Consider the following 27,025-nt stretch of genomic DNA (forward strand, 5'->3'; position numbering starts at 1 on the left):
GCCATGGTATAAGCCAATTAAGATGGCAGGTCGTTGACCACATAAGGCCTCCCAGGAATGGTATGGACAGGGAAACTGCTGAACCAAAAGGAACTGTGGAGGATACACAAACTTGAGACCCTGGCCCCAAGGGGCCTTAAAGGGACCCAGCACCCAATTTTTTTATATCATGATTCAGATAAAGCATGCAATTTTAAGCAACTTTCTAATTTACTCCTATTATCAAAATCTTTTCATTCTCTTGGTATCTTTATTTGAAATACAAGAATGTAAGTTTAGATGCCGGCCCATTTTTGGTGAACACACTGTGCTGTTCTTGCTGATTGGTGGGTAAATTTACCTACCAATAAACAAGTGCTTTCCATGGTCCTGAACCAAAAAAATAGCTTAGATGCCTTCTCTTTCAAATAAAGAATGCAAGAGAATGAAAAACAATTGATAATAGGAGTAAATTAGAAAGTTGTTTAAAATTGCATGCTCTATCTGAATCACGAAAGAAAAAAATTGGGTTCAGTGTCCCTTTAAAAAAAGAATATGATCTCACCTGTTTCTTTTAATATGTTTGTGCAGTTATTTTGTAAATAAGTATTTATTCAACTCCCGTATTTAATATCCTTATCAGTTTTATGCAGTGGATAAACCACAATGATATTAGAATGAGATGTGGCATGTTTAATAAAGGTATCATACATGTAATTAAATGTATCATTATGAGAATACAAATGTAATATGTAAGTAACAAGGTAATTTAACAGAACAACCACTAGATGGAGTATGTGTATAGCCAGAGGCTCTTTAGTGCCAAAAAAACATTTAAAAGTCTTGTAACAGTGTATAATGTAGCAAGCATGACTAAGGGGCTGTGACCACGAAACATCGCTATTTTACTTGTCACAATAAAGTGCTAAAAGAGACTTTGGAGTGCTGTGAACATTATTTGGGTTTTTCTTCTCAATACAAGATACATCCGGTTTTCCATGTTTCTCTTCTTAAACCTTGGCATAACAGTTATTTTCCTTGCCGTGAAGTCACTCCTCTTCCACTAATACAAGTACAGGACAATGATGAATATGAGATACAAGAGTTCCTGGATTCCAGGAGGAGGCATGGTAGATTGGAATACCTAGTCCACTGGAAGGGGTATGGTGCTGAGGATCGTTCCTGGGAGCCTGTGGATCATCTCCATGCAGATGTTTAAATTAGAGCTTTCGATTGGAGACATCCTAATTGGCCCTCTCAAGTTCGAGCCCAGAGATCGTGCCTTGGTGGGAGGCACTGTCATGGGACTGGGAGGAACCCTCTTACCATGGTGCTGTGTCTCCTCCCGGCCTCCTCGCGTTGGTGGTATGGCGGGGGTGCGTGGGTTCACGTGTGTACGTGCACAAACCAGTACCTGCACTCTTAGTGTTGTGGGTGCTGGTGCGTGCATGCGCGCAAATGGCAGTTGTGCGCGTCACGTTCATGACGCCAGATGAGCGCAGGGAGTGTCTAGAGGACACTCCCTCCTTTATCAGGGTCCTTATTGGCTACCTGGAAGTGAAGCTCCCTGGATGTCAGGGTGATGAGGGCATTCCTAGTCCCTGTAGGCCTTATAAGCCAGGTACTCCCCTAGCCCAGTGCTAGGTTTTTCTGCCTGTTTCCAGAGACCAAGCTATTTTCTCCTGCAATCTTATTTCCTGCGTTCCTTTTTTCCCTTCAATATTTTTGACTTCCTGGTTTCAGACAAATATCTGGGTCCGCAACTCAAACAAACAACTGATGCAAAGTAGCACTACTGAGAATGTCCTTATATATTTTTGAGATTCCTGCTTCTACTGAATATTCTTGAAATATATCACGAGAGACTTCAAACCTTTATCTCCTTGCAACCATTAATCCTTTGGTTTTGTCAAAACAAATAAAAGCATGTGGTAGATGATAAATTCAACTTCAATTGGGGCAGCAATTTTCGCTATAGATTTGGCTTATCATTTTCAATCTTAAAGGGATACTAAACACAATTTTTTTCTTTAATGATTCAGATAGAGTGTGTCATTTTAAGCAACTTTCTAGTTTACTCCTATTATCATTTTTTTTTCGTTATCTTGCTATCTTTATTTAAAAAGCAGGAACATGAAGCTTAGGAGCCGGCCCATTTTTGGTTCAGGACCTGGGTTACGCTTGTTTATTGGTGGCTAAATGTAGCCACCAATAAGCAAACACTATCCATTAGGTGTATCTAGGCGACTCATTAAATTACTGACAACATACTGAAATACTGACTTGATCCCTTGCACCCTACTCGATTGACACCCTTTTAAGAAGAGGCAGACCAGGGCTCAATTCCAGTCTGGTGCTTAGTTCCAAGAGCTTGGATAGGCCAGAGATGCTTTGCCAGTCCTCCTGTGGCCGTCCCCTGGCGTTTTAGTGCATCTATGTGACACATCATTTAAACATTAATGATAACTTTAGTAACATAGCTTCATAGTTATAATGGGGAGGTTTAGGATTTATAGTTTAGTTTATTATAGTGAGTTATTTTTTGACAGTAGGCAGCATGCTGGGCCGTTCCAGGGGAGTGTTGCTTACACATGATGTCAGTGCAGGCAGTATTAGGGACCTGGCTGGGCATTCCGGGGGAGTGTAGGTTAGCTGTGATGTAGGCGTAGGCGGTCAGTGGGAGGCAGCGAGGCAGAGCAGGGGGAGTAAAGATTAGCCATGATGTAGATATAGGCGTTCGGAGGGAGTTAGTGGGGCTTTCCAGTGGGAGTAGCCTGCACTTTGCTTTGGACAAATCGACACAAGAAGAGAAGTGCAGGAAGCGAGGAGGGTAGTGAACATGTTTGTCTTGTCAGCTATTAGTTTTTTGTCTCCTAAATGGTTCCCCACATCTGCCCATTGTGATTACAGTGGCTCATTCCTGTCACCTGTGTGTTATTCCATTGTGAGTGCTTCGGTTTTTTGTGTATATATTGATTAGGTTATGGATTATTTTGCTAAAGAATAAAAATGTTGATGTTTTTTTTTTTTAAAGAAATATTTATTTGGTCTATTAATAACATTTTAAACAGCTGTTTATTGGATCAGCAAGGTTAAAAAAAAAAAAACTAACAAACAAACAAAAATCCAATGAAACCCGTTTTTAAGCTGGATACCCTGCTCTAGATGTAATGCATTTCTGACTCTGTGTGAGTTCTGCACAACAGAGATAAAGAAAATAATGGATAGATCATAGAGTCTCTATATCAAAGCAATAAGCAGCAAGGCTAGAGCAATGATTTTAGCCTGATGAAATAAGCAAAGGGATTCTAGTGGCTTTTACATATGAAACTCATATATCAATACAATTTTTTTTTTTTCCCATTTCTACTCAAATAGTACAACCTGAAAGCAATAGTATTTGGATATTAGCAATTACAAATGCATTACATATAAAGGGAAAAAAGTACACAGAGATATCTATCTTTCTATCATAATTTTATACTATGAAACTTGTGAATCACCAGCACAGTCATCAGAATATTTATTCATAATAGAAATAAAGTATCTTGACATTTAAAAACTATCAACTACCATCAATAATATGAAATTGTTAAATGCATTTCATATTAATGGTTAAGTGAAAATCTCTGCAGTAAAATGCATCAGGTAGTCATTTTTTACTTTTGCTGTGGCTGTGTACCATGGAAATACCAATGAAAACCCTACTGAAATTCTATAAAATGTCTTTTTGTGTGCGTGTTTAACTGCATTTCCTGTTATATTGAATACTTAATACAAGCAATTTAACACATTTATATAGCAGTTATTTTAAATTATTGGAATGTCTTTAAAGAAAAAAACTAAAACTCACCCAAGCTTCTAAACAGTATTTTACACTGTATATTTTGTTCTTTTTATACGGCAATCTATCTATCTATCTATCTATCTATCTATCTATCTATCTATCTGTCTAATCTTGTATATGTAAGAAAAATGGTTTTAGTCAGACCATTTCTTTGTTTAAAATAAAAAATCAAATTTTCTACTTTTTTTTGTTGTTGTCATTAAATAATCTATAATAAAATATCTGAGAAACACTATTTGCCTCAATGCAAAAGTAATAATTCAGTGACATCTGGTTTAGTTAAAATTGCAAATAATATGTATTCATACATATGCAATGAGTGATAGTTGCCCTAAACTGTTATCACAACAGATTTTAAGTGCACAGTTGGTACATTAGAAATAAAATGATAGTGCATGATTAATATGAGCTTTAACTATTTCTAAAATGTAGTATGTAGGTTTCAGTTTATTGACAGCAGTAAAGTTTACATCTGACATTAGTAAATCATCTTGTGAAGTACATATTAGAAAAAACCTGTATGCATTAAGTGAAAATGTGTAGGGTTCCTAAAGATAACTTTTTTATGTTGAGCCATAAGAGCTCCAATCATCAGGGATTCTGCCTCAAACATAAAAGTCCCATGTCACACTACAATAGACCTAAGGGATGGAAGGATTAAAACTCCTAGCACTGTGTCCTCAATGCAGATATTTAACAATTCAGATCCTTTGAAACCTTTTACTGAGCCATTTTTTTTTTTTTTTACTGTTTACTTTTCACATGTGGCTCATTGACTACAGATGATGCGGATAGGACGTTACTACGCCCCCTTTTTCCTTTCTTTTGGTTGCTCCATGTGTTTTTGACAGTGCATCTCCTTGTTTACTGGTTATGTTTCGTGACCTTTGAAGGCCGAGATCGGCTTGCCTTGGTTGAATGGATTATTTAATCTGATTTGCGGTAATTAGTTGTCAATGTATCATTAAGTCAGGTTGTATTGAGTAGTAAGCTTTATTCTACCGGGTGAAGAGGACTTTGCTCCTTGGTTTGTTTGTTTTTTAGTATCAGTACGTTCTCCTTCTTTGTAAGCAGCTGCGTCATGGAAGGGTGTGTATCAGCCCACCAATGGCGATATGAGTATGACGGCCGTATCTTTTGCAGTGTTTTGTGTACTCAACACATTTTCTAATCTACTGTATATATTTTCTTCTGCCGCTATTTTTAAATTTGGGTGTTCTAGCGGCACAGTTTATAAGCCATTGAATCTTCTATTTGACACTATATATTGTATAAAATGTTGTAAACAATTGATGTTCAGCTCATTAGCTGTCAGTTTGCACATGTTTGTTTTGCACACACTGCCTTCAAATTGGCAGACTGATGGAGGAGGGCCTACCAGGTCTTTAAAGGTTTGTTTGCACACTGTTTGTCTGTCAGTGGAAGGGGTTCATTTACCCCAAAACGTCATATTTAAATTAATCTATTTTTTATTCACTGTCGACTGAAGACTAGTGAGTGCTTCGTTTTTACCTTGGACTTTATATACAATATATATATATATATATATATAAACCAAAATTCATTAAAATTATGGGGGGGGAGATAAAAAACTGAAATTAAAATCCTCCATGTCTCAAAATTAAATCAATGTAAATATTTGCATAGGAAATTAGTACATCTAAGCAAGTATCCCCGCTTGCCCCCAGAAATTCTTAATATGCAATGTTTCCAATGCACAAGAGAATTGTGGGTAAGATATGCATATCTAATTTGCATATCTTACCCACAATTCTCTTGTGCATTGGAAACATTGCATATTAAGAATTTCTGGGGGCAAGCGGGGATACTTGCTTAGATGTACTAATTTCCTATGCAAATATTTACATTGATTTATATATATATATATATGTATTTGCATACAGAAGAGAGAAGCGCTCTAACAGGACCGAACAACAGCTCATCAGCTAGTTCTCTGGCGATTTACCACCTGGAGCAGCCTCTTTTAGACCAGTGTGCCTTTCACATTGGAAAACTATCCTGAAGCATATCAGTCTGATCCCGCCAGTTAAGGTCAGTCCAGCCCCGAAATACCAGGCAATTCTCCTTTGAACAAGGAACATGACAACCCCAGACGATCGTTTCGGCCTATTGGGCCTCATCGGTGAGGTGCAGCCACATTCCTCTAAGCAAGCACTGGCCAAGGAGACCATATCTGGTTGCCCCTAACACCCATAGGGAGACTTCCCCAGGGTCATAATTAATTTGCATACAGAAGAGAGAAGCGCTCTAACAGGAACGAACAACAGCTCATCAGCTAGTTCTCTGGCGATTTACCACCTGGAGCAGCCTCTTTTAGACCAGTGTGCCTTTCACATTGGAAAACTATCCTGAAGCATATCAGTCTAATCCTGCCAGTTAAGGTCAGTCCAGCCCCGAAATACCGGGCAATTCTCCTTTGAACAAGGAACATGACAACCCCAGACGATCGTTTCGGCCTATTGGGCCTCATCGGTGAGGTGCAGCCACATTCCTCTAAGCAAGCACTGGCCAAGGAGACCATATCTGGTTGCCCCTAACACCCATAGGGAGACTTCCCCAGGGTCATAATTAATTTGCATACAGAAGAGAGAAGCGCTCTAACAGGAATGAACAACAGCTCATCATCTAGTTCTCTGGCGATTTACCACCTGGAGCAGCCTTTTTTAGACCAGTGTGCCTTTCACATTGGAAAACTATCCTGAAGCATATCAGTCTGATCCCGCCAGTTAAGGTCAGTCCAGCCCCGAAATACCAGGCAATTCTCCTTTGAACAAGGAACATGACAACCCCAGACGATCGTTTCGGCCTATTGGGCCTCATCGGTGAGGTGCAGCCACATTCCTCTAAGCAAGCACTGGCCAAGGAGACCATATCTGGTTGCCCCTAACACCCATAGGGAGACTTCCCCAGGGTCATAATTAATTTGCATACAGAAGAGAGAAGCGCTCTAACAGGAACGAACAACAGCTCATCAGCTAGTTCTCTGGTGATTTACCACCTGGAGCAGCCTCTTTTAGACCAGTGTGCCTTTCACATTGGAAAACTATCCTGAAGCATATCAGTCTGATCCCGCCAGTTAAGGTCAGTCCAGCCCCGAAATACCAGGCAATTCTCCTTTGAACAAGGAACATGACAACCCCAGACGATCGTTTCGGCCTATTGGGCCTCATTGGTGAGGTGCAGCCACATTCCTCTAAGCAAGCACTGGCCAAGGAGACCATATCTGGTTGCCCCTAACACCCATAGGGAGACTTCCCCAAGGTCATAATTAATTTGCATACAGAAGTGAGAAGCGCTCTAACAGGAACGAACAACAGCTCATCAGCTAGTTCTCTGGCGATTTACCACCTGGAGCAGCCTCTTTTAGACCAGTGTGCCTTTCACATTGGAAAACTATCCTGAAGCATATCAGTCTGATCCCGCCAGTTAAGGTCAGTCCAGCTCCGAAATACCAGGCAATTCTCCTTTGAACAAGGAACATGACAACCCCAGACGATCATTTCGGCCTATTGGGCCTCATCGGTGAGGTGCAGCCACATTCCTCTAAGCAAGCACTGGCCAAGGAGACCATATCTGGTTGCCCCTAACAGTAGAAGAGTAATTTGATGTCATTTTGTCAGAATCCTCTAGATGGTGTTATATGTAGATGAGCAGAAATTGGAGCACTTGTTTAAGGGATTAAAAGGACACTCAAGTAAAAAAAAAAAACTTTTATGATTCAGATAGAGCATGCAGTTTTACGATACTTTCCAATTATCAAACTGTGCCTAGTCTTTTTGTATTCACACTTTAGCATGTGCTCAAGCTCACATAGTATACATATGTCTGGGTCTGTGATTGGCTGGTGTCTGTCATATAATAAAAGGGACTGAAAAATGGGAGAAAAAAAATGATTTGTTAGAAAAAAAATCTACTTCTTCGTTGAAATTCAGAGTAGGTGTTAAGTGATTGTCTTTTTATTATGCACTTGTTAATTATGCAATTCTACTGCATTTAGTTGTCCTTTAAGAAGATGGGACTTGATAACTAATGCCCTCTAGAATGATTATAAAAATGTGTTTGTGAAAATGGTGTATGTCACAACATGATTATGATCTGTTGATTGAAACATTGTCTGTATTATGGAGTTCTGAGAATAGTTTTATTGGATGTGCTGCTGCCTTGGATATAGTGTCATACTGATGAGTGTCTAATGAGCTATTGTGCTGCCTCATCATTTGAAAACTCTTTGAAAACCTGTTATATAATGGTTTTTGATGTTTCTAAGTATACTATACCAATGACTTATAGCATGATGCTAACCAATCTATAAAGCTCATTGAATACACTGAAATCATTATATTATTGCAATGGCAAAAAAATAAAAAATACTTATACATATTATATATGTTACAATAATCTGTACTAAATGACTATTTGCCTTAAAAAGGGATATTTTTGAGAGATGTCAATAATTCAGTGTAAACGTTACCTATGATAAGATTTTTTTTCAGTATAATGCTACAAAATATATATATATATATATATATATATATATATATATATATATATATATATATATATATATAGTCCTTGTAAATTATAAATAAAGTCAACTAATAAGAGAGCAGGGCATCTAACATCATTCACTCTCACAATTGAGTTAAAAACTGTTTGACAGTTTGAATTGAGACAAATCACATGTAACTGGCAAGCACACACAATAGGTACTGGATCTAATTGGATGCTAGACAGCATGCAATCCATTTTTAAACATTAGTATATCAGTTACAATAGGTTTAATGTGTTACAGAACTGTCCCTGTAAACTCCTATGGCTAAAATACACCAACAGCAACACAGCTAAGGGTATACATTTATGTGATTTTATAATTTCCGGTGAGAAAAATAAACAGTAATACTTCCCAGTGCTTCAGTAATTATCATCTGATAGTGTTTGGCCAAGTATGTACTATAAGTAAATTAGAATTATTTGAGAACTCACATTTAAAAAATGCAAATGTTAACTTTTGCAAAAGAAAAGATAATATATTTATTTTGCGTAGTCTACATATTGCTAGAAACTAAGGATAAATGTGAGTGAAAAAAACACATTTCTAAAAGCTGTTGTGATGTTATGCTTTTGTATTATACACAAATGTGGTAATGCATATAAGATTTAATTTTAATGTCTTAGTTATGAGATGTCTGGATGTCACTTTTCAAGCCCTACAGTGGATCACATTAACTTGCAGTCGATACACAAATGTGGTAATGCATATAAGATTTAATTTTAATGTCTTAGTTATGAGATGTCTGGATGCCACTTTTCAAGCCCTACAGTGGATCACATTAACTTGCAGTGGAGTGCTGGCAAGTTTTGGCCAGGGGCCAGTACAACTCACAATTATTTTGAACAACCATCACAGTATATTGATGATAATGAACATTTATACACTAGTAAACATAATTCAATGATAATGCGAGGCATCTATACACTAATAAAGATACTGCACTGTTTAATTAATTCAGAGAACCTATACCCTAATAACATATATGCTGTGCTGTATAATAATGTTGAGGGTCCATACACTAAAAAACAGAACAGGCTGCCTTATATAACGATGATGAGTGCCTATACACTGATGGTTAGCTGTGCTGCACAATGATGCAGAACATTTATACACTGAAAATGAAAGCACTGTGCTGTATAATTATGCCAACTATGTATACACTGAAATAAGACATGTAGTTCTGAAAAATGAATATGGCCATATATACACGTTAATGTACAGTATATATATATATATGTGTGTGTGTATAGTAAACAGATAATAGACGTGGTGCTGTGAAATCATGACTTTATATAGATAGACAGATATTGCACTGATTTCTTGCAGTATTTCAAAAGTTGTGGGATTATTAGTGTGCCTGCAAGTGTTCATTAGCCCCAGTAATACCTATTAAGTTTTGTGTGGAGGCAAGTCTCACTGCTGTCACCAGCTCCACCAACTTTTATGAAGGCTCCTAAAGTTTTGCAGCCAGCACAGTGAGATATTTCAGCCATATGCTTTCAGCTGTTTTGGCTGCCCTCCATTTTTTGCCTTCCTATCTTTCAGGGGAGTCCTCTTCCATGTTAGCTATTATGCCACCACATACAGTCACTATTATAAAGCCCAAGTAAATATACAGATTTAAAAAAAAAAAAAAATGTCATGCACTAAATGTGCCCCCCTCACAGGATTGCCCTTAGGTGGTTGTCTAGTCATCCTCTATTGTAGCACCAGCCCTGCTTTACTGTCTACAATATCATTTTTTTATTCCAATGATTTGCATTTTTTTTTATATTGTGTGTTATATTTCCACACACCTTAGCAATAGTAAAAGTTGTAAAATACTAATATATAGTTAATAGTGAGAGTACTAATTATTTGGGACATAATATATACTGTACATTAAAGGGATATGAAACCCAACATTTCTCTTTCATGATGTTGATAGAGCATTCCATTTTAAACAACTTTCTAATTTACTTCTAATATCAATTTTTCTTAGTTCTCTTTGTATCTTTTGTTGAAAAGCAGGGAAGCATGCTTAGGAGCTGGAACACTATATGGCATCAGTTTTGCAAGAATGTTATCCATTTGCAAGAGCACTAGATTGCCGCATTATGTCCTGCCATGTAGTGCTCCACATGCCTAATATGATAGTAGAAGTAAATTGGAAACTTTTTTTTAAAATGGTATGCTCAGTCTGAATCAAAAATAAAATTGTTGGGTTTCATATCCCTTTAAGTACCAGAGAATTAGTACTCTCACTATTAGCTACCAGGGTTATAGTGCAGTGAGTGTAGCTGTTGTATATGTGGTATTACTTTCCTCCTGCTATTTCTCATACTCATGAAAGGGGCATTAAACATTAAAAACAAGACAAACACTAAAAGAACACAACAATAGCAATGTTATACTGTATAATATTAACATTGCCTTTGTTTTGTATTCAGTCCAGGAAACTAAGGGGCAGATCATGAGTGGAGCGCAAACATTTGCTTGAGAGCGATAAGGGGTTTATCGCGGGGGTTTGCGCTCATCAGGTTTACCTCTGGTATTACGTTTGAAAGTAAACGCGATTGCTTGAGTGTAATCACGATTTACGCTAGAATGATCACCATGTCCTCAGAGCTGTGGTTAACTGTTTTGCAAAACTAAACAGTAGCCCAAAAGACATAAAAAATAAATTACAGAGAATAGTTACACTCATAATAACACTAACAAAAATTTTTAAAAAATTGCACACAATGAAAGAAAAAATGTGTATTTGATATCCCTTTAACTTTAAATAGAATCTAATAGAGCACAATCAGTTAGGTACCTCATACTAATGCCTATCTAATGTGATAGGTACTTTCTGCTAATGGTCACTAGCAATTTAATATAAATGCTTATTCTAGCTATAAACAAATAAGGATAAGTAGAAACTACACAGTGATACTGCTATGTTTAAAGTTACTTTATTTTTCTTCTTGGGTAAAAAAAACAAAAACATGCTGAAATGCTGTTCTTTCATATGGATAAAAAATGATTACATTTATAATCTCACTAAAATCCTTCCTCTTTTCTTTTTTCTCTACAGAAATATCTGCCATTTATTCATATTTTATTTAGTGTTTATGTATTCAATTACAATTTTAATAGGCATCAAATCTTGTATGCACATCAGAAAGGGCCAACTTCCTAACACACAGGAGCAACAAATCAATCTTTCCAAAACCTTAAAGGCTGCATATACCTTTATGGCTATTTAACACAGAAATAAAATATTTACTAAATGCCCACGGTTGCATCTGTTGTTTTCTTCTCCAGAGTTTTTTTTTAAGTTTTTAGCACTGCCTTATTCTAATTGAACACCAGATAAGGAGCCTCACATTGCAGAAAGTTCTGAAACGCATCTGGTCAAAGAAATCGCCAAAAGAAATAAAGTCTTCCATGACAAAATTTGAATGTCCACATTATGTACATTATGAGATCTCAAAACTAAGCTGTAATTCCAGGTAGGAGACAATGTTCTAATCACTGACCTAATCATAACAATTGCCTGTACAAATATTTGAATATCTGTCAGTCTTGAGGGTTTTTATGGTACTGCATGAAAGAGATGAAATTCGACCCTTCAGGGAACTGGCTGATAAACCCTTATGTAAACCATCCTGAAGAAATTGCTAAATCCTTGGAATTTGAAAATAACCCCAAAGCGAAAAACCCTTAGATAAACACCAAGAAAGCAAAGCTTTCCAAATATTTTGTGGTGACTGGTTTCCTAGCCTGAATAAGCGTGATGACAACAGAATCAGAAAAATGTCTTTGGCAAAGAACTATTCAAATGCTATTAATGGAGAAAGCACCCATCCATCTGGGGCACTGATTCATCAGGGACTCACAATCCCAGTATACACAATGAAAAACAATGGAATCCAGCCTCTTGTCAAAAATATAATAAAACGTCTTTATTGCTTCCACATTATGGGAAAAAGCACAATGTTTCAAGCCCTATATTGGGCTCTTAGTCATGTCTAAGTAAGATTACATGCACACAGATTTATATAACACATTTTGCTCCAAAAGTCATTTCCTTTTACAAATTAATCCAACTAGTGGCTAAAATCAGACAACACATCTCATAAATGTAATATTGTCATATAGCAAATCTGTGTGTTTGTAACATTACTTAGAAATAACTATGAGCCCAGTAAAGGGCTTAAAACTTTGTGCTTTTTCACATGATGTGGAAGCAATAAAGAAGTGTTATTATTAATTTTGACAAGAGGTTGGATTCCATTTTTTTCTTTGGCAAAGAACTAAACGTTCAATCTCCATGCCATCAAATTCAGCGACTTTAAATCTAGATACAAGGAGACAGAAGGTCTCTTCATAACAGAGTCAAAGGTGGAGATTTGGACATCTGAATCAGATCTGTATACCAGGTCCAAGCTGAAGTAATGAGGATTACTGGAGATTTCTCCTACTTAAACCAAGATCTCCAGTAATCCTCATCAGACGATAAGACCAAGGAATCAAGTAAGCATGTATAAAATCCGCCTGAGGATCCCTTGATCTGGTACAATACCTGGGAATCTTGTGATTCAGATGAGAAACTATCATATTGATCTCTGGCATCCCCCAATGAACTACAATTTGAACCATTTTGCCAACTGAGAAAATCTACTTCACAATTGTTGACTTCCATAATGTGAATGGCCGAAATTATACACTGATTTAATTCTGCCCAAGTTAGTATGCAAGAAACCTCCTCCATTATCAAAGAAATATTGGTCCCCCTTAAAGATTTACATATGCCACTTACAGTGATGATGTTGGACTGAAACCTCAGAAAGTTCTCTCATTTGAGAAGGGGCCAACTATGCAGAGCCTGGAAGATCGACTGAAGTTCTAATACATTGATTGGTTACCTTGCTCCTGAGGAGAAAAAAATCTATGCACCTTCTGAGACTTCAAAACTGCCCCCTTCCTGAAAGACTGATATCTGTTTTATATACTACCCATGAAGGTCTTAGAAAAGGAGCTCCTTGAATCAGAGACCTTTGAGGTATCCACTAAGAGTGAGAGTGCCTAGTCTTGTAATCCAAATAAATGTATTGAGATAAGTCTGAGCAATCTCCATTCCACTATTTGAGCATACAGAGTTGAAGAGGCCTCAGGTGAAACTTTGCCAAAGGCATGGCATCTGAAGCAGCTACCTAAAACCTCCATGCACAGCGACCATATGAATAACAGTTGTTTAAAGATCCACATAGGCATTTCTGCCACTTTTCTCTGTGACTCTCCATCAGGGAAAGATGCATAGAAACTGAGTTTACCACCACCTCTGGAAAGTAAGTCTGGTGTTTAGATTCAGAGAACTTTTTGGTATATTGACGTTTCCATTTTGAAGGTACAGTAGGAAATCTCAGGAACTTGTTCAAAGACTTTAGAACTAAAATTTGCCTGAACGTGTCTTCCTTCTTTGGCAATATGAAAAGATTGGAATAGGACCCTTTGGCACAAGGAACCTTTCTCAAGGTGGCCTGACTATAAATGTATTCTGTAACCCCCTGAAATTATATTTAACAACAAGGAGTCTTGAATAGATGTGGTCCAGGCTTGCTGAAACAGGCTCAAAATGCCCCCTACCAGAGAGAACACTGAAATGGGGGCTGTACCTTCATGCATGAAGAAGAGAATTTCTTTGTCTATCTGGATTTGTTCCAAGAATTTCCTGGCTTCCAGGAGGACCTGGAGCAGTGTTTTTTGAGTCAAAGTGGGTAGGGCTTCTGTTTTCTGGACTGATGAAAGGAATGTAAGTGTCTTGGTCTAGACTTGCCTTGGAAAAATTGGTCCTGAGGTAAAAAAACTTATTTCCCGCCTGTAGCAATAATAGAGCCAAAACCTGGACCAAAGATGATATTTCCTTAAAACAAGAAATATAAAAGCCTACTCTTCAACATCATATCCACAGAGCAAGAATTTCATCATACAGCTCTTCTAGCAGGCACAGCTAAAGCAACATTCTTAGGCCTAGATTTGGAGTTCGGCGGTAAAAGGGCTGTTAACGCTCCGCGGGTTTTTTTCTGGCCGCACCATAAATTTAACTCTGGTATCGAGAGTTCAAACAAATGCTGCGTTAGGCTCCAAAAAAGGAGCGTAGAGCATATTTACCGCAAATGCAACTCTCGATACCAGAGTTGCTTACGGACGCGGCCGGCATCAAAAACGTGCTCGTGCACGATTCTCCCATAGGAAACAATGGGGCAGTTTGAGCTGAAAAAAAACCTAACACCTGCAAAAAAGCAGCGTTCAGCTCTTAACGCAGCCCCATTGTTTCCTATGGGGAAACACTTCCTACGTCTGCACCTAACACTCTAACATGTACCCCGAGTCTAAACACCCCTAACCTTACACTTATTAACCCCTAATCTGCCGCCCCCGCTATCGCTGACCCCTGCATTACACTTTTAACCCCTAATCTGCCGCTCCGTAAACCGCCGCCACCTACGTTATCCCTATGTACCCCTAATCTGCTGCCCTAACATCGCCGACCCCTATGTTATATTTATTAACCCCTAATCTGCCCCCCACAACGTCGCCGACACCTGCCTACACTTATTAACCCCTAATCTGCCGAGCGGACCTGAGCGCTACTATAATAAAGTTATTAACCCCTAATCCGCCTCACTAACCCTATCATAAATAGTATTAACCCCTAATCTGCCCTCCCTAACATCGCCGACACCTACCTTCAATTATTAACCCCTAATCTGCCGACCGGAGCTCACCGCTATTCTAATATATGTATTAACCCCTAAAGCTAAGTCTAACCCTAACACTAACACCCCCCTAAGTTAAATATAATTTTTATCTAACGAAATAAATTAACTCTTATTAAATAAATGATTCCTATTTAAAGCTAAATACTTACCTGTAAAATAAATCCTAATATAGCTACAATATAAATTATAATTATATTATAGCTATTTTAGGATTAATATTTATTTTACAGGCAACTTTGTAATTATTTTAACCAGGTACAATAACTATTAAATAGTTAAGAACTATTTAATAGTTACCTAGTTAAAATAATAACAAATTTACCTGTAAAATAAATCCTAACCTAAGATATAATTAAACCTAACACTACCCTATCAATAAAATAATTAAATAAACTACCTACAATTACCTACAATTAACCTAACACTACACTATCAATAAATTAATTAAACACAATTGCTACAAATAAATACAATTAAATAAACTATCTAAAGTACAAAAAATAAAAAAGAACTAAGTTACAGAAAATAATAAAATATTTACAAACATAAGAACAATATTACAACAATTTTAAACTAATTACACCTACTCTAAGCCCCCTAATAAAATAACAAAGCCCCCCAAAATAAAAAATTCCCTACCCTATTCTAAAATACAAATATTACAAGCTCTTTTACCTTACCAGCCCTGAACAGGGCCCTTTGCGGGGCATGCCCCAAGAATTTCAGCTCTTTTGCCTGTAAAAAAAAACATACAATACCCCCCCCCCCAACATTACAACCCACCACCCACATACCCCTAATCTAACCCAAACCCCCCTTAAATAAACCTAACACTAATCCCCTGAAGATCTTCCTACCTTGTCTTCACCATACCAGGTTCACCGATCCGTCCTGGCTCCAAGATCTTCATCCAACCCAAGCGGGGGTTGGCGATCCATAATCCGGTGCTCCAAAGTCTTCCTCCTATCCGGCAAGAAGAGGACATCCGGACCGGCAAACATCTTCTCCAAGCGGCATCTTCTATCTTCTTCCATCCGATGACGACCGGCTCCATCTTGAAGACCTCCAGCGCGGATCCATCCTCTTCTTCCGACGACTAGACGACGAATGACGGTTCCTTTAAGGGACGTCATCCAAGATGGCGTCCCTCGAATTCCGATTGGCTGATAGGATTCTATCAGCCAATCGGAATTAAGGTAGGAATTTTCTGATTGGCTGATGGAATCAGCCAATCAGAATATAGTTCAATCCGATTGGCTGATCCAATCAGCCAATCAGATTGAGCTCGCATTCTATTGGCTGTTCCGATCAGCCAATAGAATGCGAGCTCAATCTGATTGGCTGATTGGATCAGCCAATCGGATTGAACTATATTCTGATTGGCTGATTCCATCAGCTAATCAGAAAATTCCTACCTTAATTCCGATTGGCTGATAGAATCCTATCAGCCAATCGGAATTCGAGGGACGCCATCTTGGATGACGTCCCTTAAAGGAACCGTCATTCGCCGTCTAGTCGTCGGAAGAAGAGGATGGATCCGCGCTGGAGGTCTTCAAGATGGAGCCGGTCGTCATCGGATGGAAGAAGATAGAAGATGCCGCTTGGAGAAGATGTTTGCCGGTCCGGATGTCCTCTTCTTGCCGGATAGGAGGAAGACTTTGGAGCACCGGATTATGGATCGCCAACCCCCGCTTGGGTTGGATGAAGATCTTGGAGCCAGGACGGATCGGTGAACCTGGTATGGTGAAGACAAGGTAGGAAGATCTTCAGGGGATTAGTGTTAGGTTTATTTAAGGGGGGTTTGGGTTAGATTAGGGGTATGTGGGTGGTGGGTTGTAATGTTGGGGGGGGGGGTATTGTATGTTTTTTTTTACAGGCAAAAGAGCTGAAATTCTTGGGGCATGCCCCGCAAAGGGCCCTGTTCAGGGCTGGTAAGGTAAAAGAGCTTGTAATATTTGTATTTTAGAATAGGGTAGGGAATTTTTTATTTTGGGGGGCTTTGTTATTTTATTAGGGGGCTTAGAGTAGGTGTAATTAGTTTAAAATTGTTGTAATATTTTTCTTATGTTTGTAAATATTTTATTATTTTCTGTAACTTAGTTCTTTTTTATTTTTTGTACTTTAGATAGTTTATTTAATTGTATTTATTTGTAGCAATTGTGTTTAATTAATTTATTGATAGTGTAGTGTTAGGTTAATTGTAGGTAATTGTAGGTAGTTTATTTAATTATTTTATTGATAGGGTAGTGTTAGGTTTAATTATATCTTAGGTTAGGATTTATTTTACAGGTAAATTTGTTATTATTTTAACTAGGTAACTATTAAATAGTTCTTAACTATTTAATAGCTATTGTACCTGGTTAAAATAATTACAAAGTTGCCTGTAAAATAAATATTAATCCTAAAATAGCTATAATATAATTATAATTTATATTGTAGCTATATTAGGATGTATTTTACAGGTAAGTATTTAGCTTTAAATAGGAATTATTTATTTAATAAGAGTTAATTTATTTCGTTAGATAAAAATTATATTTAACTTAGGGGGGTGTTAGTGTTAGGGTTAGACTTAGCTTTAGGGGTTAATACATTTATTAGAATAGCGGTGAGCTCCGGTCGGCAGATTAGGGGTTAATAATTGAAGGTAGGTGTCGGCGATGTTAGGGAGGGCAGATTAGGGGTTAATACTATTTATGATAGGGTTAGTGAGGCGGATTAGGGGTTAATAACTTTATTATAGTAGCGCTCAGGTCCGCTCGGCAGATTAGGGGTTAATAAGTGTAGGTAGGTGTCGGCGACGTTGAGGGGGGCAGATTAGGGGTTAATAAATATAACATAGGGGTCGGCGATGTTAGGGGTAGCAGATTAGGGGTACATAGGGATAACGTAGGTGGCGGCGATTTGCGGTCGGAAGATTAGGGGTTAATTATTTTAAGTAGCTTGCGGCGACGTTGTGGGGGGCAAGTTAGGGGTTAATAGATATAATACAGGGGTCGGCGGTGTTAGGGGCAGCAGATTAGGGGTACATAAGTATAACGTAGGTGGCGGTCGGCAGATTAGGGGTTAAAAATTTTAATCGAGTGGCGGCGATGTGGGGGGACCTCGGTTTAGGGGTACATAGGTAGTTTATGGGTGTTAGTGTACTTTAGGGTACAGTAGTTAAGAGCTTTATAAACCGGCGTTAGCCAGAAAGCTCTTAACTCCTGCTATTTTCAGGCGGCTGGAATCTTGTCGTTAGAGCTCTAACGCTCACTGCAGAAACGACTCTAAATACCGGCGTTAGGAAGATCCCATTGAAAAGATAGGCTACGCAAATGGCGTAGGGGGATCTGCGGTATGGAAAAGTCGCGGCTGAAAAGTGAGCGTTAGACCCTTTAATCACTGACTCCAAATACCAGCGGGCGGCCAAAACCAGCGTTAGGAGCCTCTAACGCTGGTTTTGACGGCTACCGCCGAACTCTAAATCTAGGCCTTAGTATTTAAGCGAATAACATCCATCATTTTTTCGAAAATAAAGGAATTCCAAAGAAGTCCAAAATGTCCCTTTAAAAATTACAAATCAATAACGTCCTATTTTAGCAAAAATAGGGTGGACAGCTTGTGACAAAGCTTTAAAAAATGTTTGCAATTTTTCATGTAAAACTTTGGTGTCTCATTTATGCCAATTTGTATTTCAAGGGACATTATAGCATAAATAAGTTATAATTTGTTTCTAACCCTAGCCATGTGTGTCAGGAATGACAGTAGCAATACCCAGCAATTATCAGACATATTCTATTTGGGATTAAAGGCTAATCACATAGGTTGCTAGGGTCAGAAATGCAAAAATACATTACATCAATTATATAAAAGATACATAAAACCTGATCAACCCGCTTTTTCATAATAATATTTATTTGGTGACACACAAACATGCACACGCAAACAAAATAGACATTGACATTTAGATATTATAATTTGAATTACTTATTTAATTGGTAAGTGGAGGCAAGAGAAATGTACATTGTGACAGCTGGAAATGCACAGTGGTAAAACGTCACATAAAGTTCAGGTTCAGGTATTCATTAGGTATCAAGCGGGAAAAAATATTATAATATCCTGTCGTCTATTATTCAGATACCTTAATGAATCATCTCTCCACTATTAAGTATATAGATAGATACTGCCATTTTACAAATAAAAGAAAAATACAATATAGATGAATACCTCTCTACATTACCATTTTATAAAACACAGAAAAATGTAAGTTATACTAAGACATAATGCTTCATGGCATAATAAGGAATAAAAGTGAACTTTAAGGTTTGGCGCTGAAAGAAAAAAATTACGTACATAATGGAGACAATCAATATTTTACCATATGCTTTGGAAATAAAAATAAGTCAGTATCTTAGAAATAATCCTAAATAGAGGAGCTGAATATAGTTTAGACACTGAGTAAAAAATGGCAAACATTAGATATAACTTGGAATGAGTCAAATTGTAGCACATAGTTAGTTGCCCTTAAAGTTTAACGTTTTGAGGAATATAAAAACATTACTGTAAGTCTATAGAAGGTAGCATCAATAGCTATAAAGTATCATCAGTATCTCTGCTTGCAATATATACAAGATATATTGCTTCTTATATTTAGGTTCCATATATCTTTAGCAATACGTAGATTTAATGGTGATGTAACACCACATTATGACCCATGAGAATAGATATGCCCAACCCTTATGAGACCGTATATAGTCAAATTAATAGTAACACAATCATCCTGAAGTGTAGGGATCTTTTGGTTTGTGACTCATGTGGCAATGGGGATAATTACTGCATATTAGTTTGTTGCCCTGATTGGTGCTTTACATTGTATAGAATAGATAAGGACGTGCCAACTTATAGGGGCATATGGTGTTTTTCTTTTATTTCATTGTTAATCTGCCATTTTTCTTTTTTAAACAATCTGTTTTCTAAGATTAAACGAAGAGATGTGTATTCATTTTATTATGCATTTGTAACGACAAACTGACATTTATTTTGTTTTCACAAAGTGAATATCCAAATGAATGCACCAAAGAAATTTAAAGAAAAAAAAAAAATACTGACTAAATTCAGATCCCAGAGCTGAGTTAAAGAAGGTTCTTTAAGACAGACCCTGAAAACTGACATGCTAGGCTTCCTGTTAACAAGGCCTGAGGCTCTGAGAAGAAGGATCGGAGTAAGAGCGGCTCTAAAGATAAGTATAATGCTACAGGTTATCTTTTTCACCTGCAGAAAAGGAACACTGACATTTGTTTAACAAAAACAAATGTAAATGTTCCACGAATATTCCATATGTGTTTCATTTAAAACAAAATGAATACCAAATAGTACAGCAGATGAATATTTGGGGAGACAAATTTCCTTCAATATTCGTTATGAAAGATTATGGACGAAACACATTTTTAGGGGCTGCACAAGTCTAATTAAAAGTTAAGTTTTATTATGCTCACATCTGGGACCATAGATGAGGAATTAATAAGGATCTATGGCTTAGATTTGGTATTGATTAATAGGTGTTTGAGGATTCTTTGTTGTCTATTCTCTCTATGGGCTTGATATTCAAAACCTCGCTGGCATAGAAAGAAATCACACAAAATCATACATAGCAACATAAAAAAAAAAATCAAGACTTCATGAACGGTAAGGTTTTTAATATCAGGCTCACTATAGGGCAAGATAACATTGGCTCTATTTATCATTGTTTTTAGAAATACGACCTTCAATTCTCCTATCAGTTCTCCTCATCTCGCCCTTGGAAAGGAGCACATGTGCGCCAATATTTATCATTAAACCGGTAGTATTTTAACGCTGATTTCCATTGTCGAGATGCGGCGGATTAATGATAAATTTCGCCCTAATTTTTTAAAATGCGCCTTATTTATCATTAAAACAGCTTTGAATGTCGACTATTTCGATTCAATGTACATTTTTATTACAAATCTGTTGTTTCTATTCACGTTTGAACTTTAATTCCCTATTTTTTAATACCAAAATTTTTGAAAATCAAGAATTTGATAATGCTAATTCTTATTTTTAGAATTTGTTAATTGCATTATAATCCAATATCCCTTGCATTACAGCCAAAATTTGAATTGACGTATATGCATTTTGTTTTGTTAAATAATTATTTTTAATATATAAAATAATGCATCTAATAAAAGCTATATCTGTTTATCTCTGTGTTTCTAAATTGCTCACATGATACAAGCCCCATTGGCACTGTTATACTCCACATGCACCAAAACAATGAAAATACATGAATATTGCATGTTTCTATTGAAATATGTAAATCAATCTCTTACATTGTTATTATAATGTTGTTTTAACAATGATAATCTGTAATATTAATAAACATTTATTTGGACACCAATACACGTTTAAACAATATATTTTTATTTTTTACAACAACAAAAAATCATATTATGTTCACATTCATAGAAATATTATTATAATTTTACATCTTTTCTATTTTAAGCCGCATTTCATGCAATGTTGAGTAGTTCTCCTTTAGTCCTTTTTCAGCTTTAATTAACACCTCCAATAATTGTTTTTTATTTATCAAAATGTTTTGATCTTCAGGAACTGTAAAAAAAAAAAAGGATTTTGGTTATTAATCAGCATTTTAACTCCATTTATACAACACATGTCTGATATACTCACCCCAGTCACAATTGATGGTATTTGAAGAATCATTGGATTTCTTTTGATCCTGGACCTCTGTGGCCACTGCTTCTTCTTGCATAGCTGTGAAAAATTAAATTATATTATTTACTACTTTTTTTTCTATATATAGTTTTATATATATATATATATATATATATATATATATATATATATATATATATATATATATATATGTCTCCTTTTTTCACATATCTAGCATTTAACTATATCTCTTTCGAAATATGTATCCATGTGTGTGTTTATATATATATATATATATATATATATATATATATGTCTATATATATATATATATATATAACAGATATAGCTATATAAATGTAATATATTTATATATATATATATATATATATATATTACATTAATACGTATAAAATCATGATCTATTTGTTTTGGATGCTAGTACCCTAAAATTGTAGTATTCGTTTTCTATATTATTACTTACTATGTTCTAAATCTTGTTCCTGCACAAGCACTTGTTCTATTTCATACTCAAAATCTTGAGCCTCTTCTTGTCTCTCCTCGTTAATATTATTGTCCTCTTCTTCTTGATTGGAATCCTCGCCCTGAATTTCTGCTTCATCTGAAATGTATCCAACAAATGTTATTGTTAATTTAAAAATAATTTCAATTAACAATGCAATAATATGTTTTCTTTCATGTAATTAGCAAGAGTCCATGAGCTAGTGACGTATGGGATATACATTCCTACCAGGAGGGGCAAAGTTTCCCAAACCTCAAAATGCCTATAAATACACCCCTCACCACACCCACAAATCAGTTTTACAAACTTTGCCTCCTATGGAGGTGGTGAAGTAAGTTTGTGCTAGATTCTACGTTAATATGCGCTCCGCAGCAGGTTGGAGCCCGGTTTTCCTCTCAGCGTGCAGTGAATGTCAGAGGGATGTGAGGAGAGTATTGCCTATTTGAATTCAATGATCTCCTTCTACGGGGTCTATTTCATAGGTTCTCTGTTATCGGTCGTAGAGATTCATCTCTTACCTCCCTTTTCAGATCGACGATATACTCTTATTTATATACCATTACCTCTGCTGATTTTCGTTTCAGTACTGGTTTGGCTTTCTACAACATGTAGATGAGTGTCCTGGGGTAAGTAAGTCTTATTTTCTGTGACACTCTAAGCTATGGTTGGGCACTTTTTTATAAAGTTCTAAATATATGTATTCAAACATTTATTTGCCTTGACTCAGGATGTTCAACATTCCTTATTTCAGACAGTCAGTTTCATATTTGGGATAATGCATATGAATAAATCATTTTTTTCTTACCTTAAAATTTGACTTTTCCCTGTGGGCTGTTAGGCTCGCGGGGGCTGAAAATGCTTCATTTTATTGCGTCATTCTTGGCGCAGACTTTTTTGGCGCAACATTTTTTTTCTGTTTCTGGCGTCATACGTGTCACCGGAAGTTGCGTCATTTTTGACGTTCTTTTGCACCAAATAATGTGGGCGCCAAATAATGTGGGCGTCATTTTTGGCGCTAAAAAAAAAATGTGGGCATCACTATTGTCTCCACATTATTTAAGTCTCATTATTTATTGCTTCTGGTTGCTAGAAGCTTGTTCACTGGCATTTTTTCCCATTCCTGAAACTGTCATTTAAGGAATTTGATCAATTTTGCTTTATATGTTGTTTTTTCTATTACATATTGAAAGATGTCCCACGTTGAAACTGAGTCAGAAGATACTTCTGGAAAATCGCTGCCTGGTGCTGGAGCTACCAAAGCTAAGTGTATCTGCTGTAAACTTATGGTATCTGTTCCTCCAGCTGTTGTTTGTACTATTTGTCATGACAAACTTGTTAATGCAGATAATATTTCCTTTAGTACTGTTTCATTACCTGTTGCTGTTCCGTCAACATCTAATACTCAGAGTGTTCCTGTAAACATAAGAGATTTTGTTTCTAAATCCATTAAGAAGGCTATGTCTGTTATTCCTCCTTCTAGTAAACGTAAAAAGTCTTTTAAAACTTCTAATTTTTCAGATGAATTTTTAAATGAACATCATCATTCTGATTCTGATAATGGTTCTTCTGGTTCAGAGGATTCTGTCTCAGAGGTTGATGCTGATAAATCTTCATATTTATTTAAAATGGAATTTATTCGTTCTTTACTTAAAGAAGTCCTAATTGCATTAGAAATTGAGGATTCTGGTCCTCTTGATACTAAATCTAAACGTTTAGATAAGGTTTTTAAATCTCCTGTAGTTATTCCAGAAGTTTTTTCCTGTCCCTGGTGCTATTTCTGAAGTAATTTCCAGGGAATGGAATAATTTGGGTAATTCATTTACTCCTTCTAAACGTTTTAAGCAATTATATCCTGTGCCATCTGACAGATTAGAGTTTTGGGACAAAATCCCTAAGGTTGATGGGGCTGTCTCTACTCTTGCTAAACGTACTACTATTCCTACGGCAGATGGTACTTCCTTTAAGGATCCTTTAGATAGGAAAATTGAATCCTTTCTAAGAAAAGCTTACTTGTGTTCAGGTAATCTTCATAGACCTGCTATATCTTTAGCGGATGTTGCTGCAGCTTCAACTTTTTGGTTAGAAGCTTTAGCGCAACAAGTAACAGATCATAATTTTCATAGCATTATTATTCTTCTTCAACATGCTAATAATTTTTGTGATACCATCTTTGATATCATTAGAGTTGATGTCAGGTATATGTCTCTAGCTATTTTAGCTAGAAGAGCTTTATGGCTTAAAACTTGGAATGCTGATATGTCTTCTAAGTCTACTCTGCTTTCCCTTTCTTTCCAGGGTAATAAAATCTAAAGGTAAATTTAGGTCTAATAATCGTTTTCGCTCCTTTCGTCACAACAAGGAACAAAAACCTGATCCTTCATCCTCAGGAGCGGTATCAGTTTGGAAACCATCTCCAGTCTGGAATAAATCCAAGCCTTTTAGAAGATCAAAGCCAGCTCCTAAGTCCACATGAAGGTGCAGCCATCATTCCAGCTCAGCTGGTAGGGGGCAGATTACGTTTTTTCAAAGAAATTTGGATCAATTCCGTTCACAATCTTTGGATTCAGAACATTGTTTCAGAAGGGTACAGAATTGGCTTCAAGATAAGGCCTCCTGCAAAGAGATTTTTTCTTTCCCGTGTCCCAGTAAACCCAGCGAAGGCTCAAGCATTTCTGAAATGTGTTTCAGATCTAGAGTTGGCTGGAGTAATTATGCCAGTTCCAGTTCTGGAACAGGGACTGGGGTTTTATTCAAATCTCTTCATTGTACCAAAGAAGGAGAATTCATTCAGACCAGTTCTGGATCTAAAAATATTGAATCGGTATGTAAGGATACCAACATTCAAAATGGTAACTGTAAGGACTATCCTGCCTTTTGTTCAGCAAGGGCATTATATGTCTACAATAGATTTACAGGATGCATATCTGCATATTCCGATTCATCCAGATCACTATCAGTTTCTGAGATTCTCTTTCCTAGACAAGCATTACCAGTTTGTGGCTCTGCCGTTTGGCCTAGCTACAGCTCCAAGAATTTTTACAAAGGTTCTCGGTGCCCTTCTGTCTGTAATCAGAGAACAGGGTATTGTGGTATTTCCTTATTTGGACGATATCTTGGTACTTGCTCAGTCTTCACATTTAGCAGAATCTCATACGAATCGACTTGTGTTGTTTCTTCAACATCATGGTTGGAGGATCAATTTACCAAAAAGTTCATTGATTCCTCAGACACAGGTAACCTTTTTAGGTTTCCAGATAGATTCAGTGTCCATGACTCTATCTTTGACAGACAAGAGACGTCTAAAATTGATATCAGCTTGTCGAAACCTTCAGTCACAATCATTCCCTTCGGTAGCCTTATGCATGGAAATTCTAGGTCTTATGACTGCTGCATCGGAGGCGATCCCCTTTGCTCGTTTTCACATGCGGCCTCTTCAGCTCTGTATGCTGAACCAGTGGTGCAGGGATTACACAAAGTTATCTCAATTAATATCTTTAAAACCGATTGTACGACACTCTCTGACGTGGTGGACAGATCACCATCGTTTAGTTCAGGGGGCTTCTTTTGTTCTTCCGACCTGGACTGTAATTTCAACAGATGCAAGTCTTACAGGTTGGGGAGCTGTGTGGGGGTCTCTGACAGCACAAGGGGTTTGGGAATCTCAGGAGGTGAGATTACCGATCAATATTTTGGAATTCTGTGCAATTTTCAGAGCTCTTCAGTCTTGGCCTCTTCTAAAGAGAGAATCGTTCATTTGTTTTCAGACAGACAATGTCACAACTGTGGCATACATCAATCATCAAGGAGGGACTCACAGTCCTCTGGCTATGAAAGAAGTATCTCGAATTCTGGTATCGGTGGAATCCAGCTCCTGTCTAGTTTCTGCGGTTCATATCCCTGGTATAGACAATTGGGAAGCGGATTATCTCAGTCGCCAAACGTTACATCCGGGCGAATGGTCTCTTCACCCAGAGGTATTTCTTCAGATTATTCAAATGTGGGAACTTCCATTAATAGATTTGATGGCCTCTCATCTAAACAAGAAACTTCCCAGGTATCTGTCCATATCCAGGGATCATCAAGCGGTAGCAGTGGATGCATTGTCACTTCCTTGGAAGTATCATCCTGCCTATATCTTTCCGCCTCTAGTTCTTCTTCCAAGAGTAATCTCCAAGATTCTGAAGGAATGCTCGTTTGTTCTGCTGGTAGCTCCAGCATGGCCTCACAGGTTTTGGTATGCGGATCTTGTCCGGATGGCCTCTTGCCAACCGTGGACTCTTCCGTTAAGGCCAGACCTTCTGTCGCAAGGTCCTTTTTTTCCATCAGGATCTCAAATCCTTAAATTTAAAGGTATGGAGATTGAACACTTGATTCTTAGTCAAAGAGGTTTCTCTGACTCTGTGATTAATACTATGTTACAGGCTCGTAAATCTGTATCTAGGGAGATATATTATAGAGTCTGGAAGACTTATATTTCTTGGTGTCTTTCTCATCATTTTTCCTGGCATTCTTTTAGAATTCCGAGAATTTTACAGTTTCTTCAGGATGGTTTGGATTAAGGTTTGTCTGCAAGTTCCTTGAAAGGACAAATCTCTGCTCTTCTGTTCTTTTTCACAGAAAAATTGCTAATCTTCCTGATATTCATTGTTTTGTACAAGCTTTGGTTCGTATAAAACCTGTCATTA

The sequence above is a fragment of the Bombina bombina genome, chromosome 5, assembly GCF_027579735.1.
Source record: "Bombina bombina isolate aBomBom1 chromosome 5, aBomBom1.pri, whole genome shotgun sequence".
NCBI classification, from domain to species: Eukaryota; Metazoa; Chordata; class Amphibia; order Anura; family Bombinatoridae; genus Bombina; species Bombina bombina.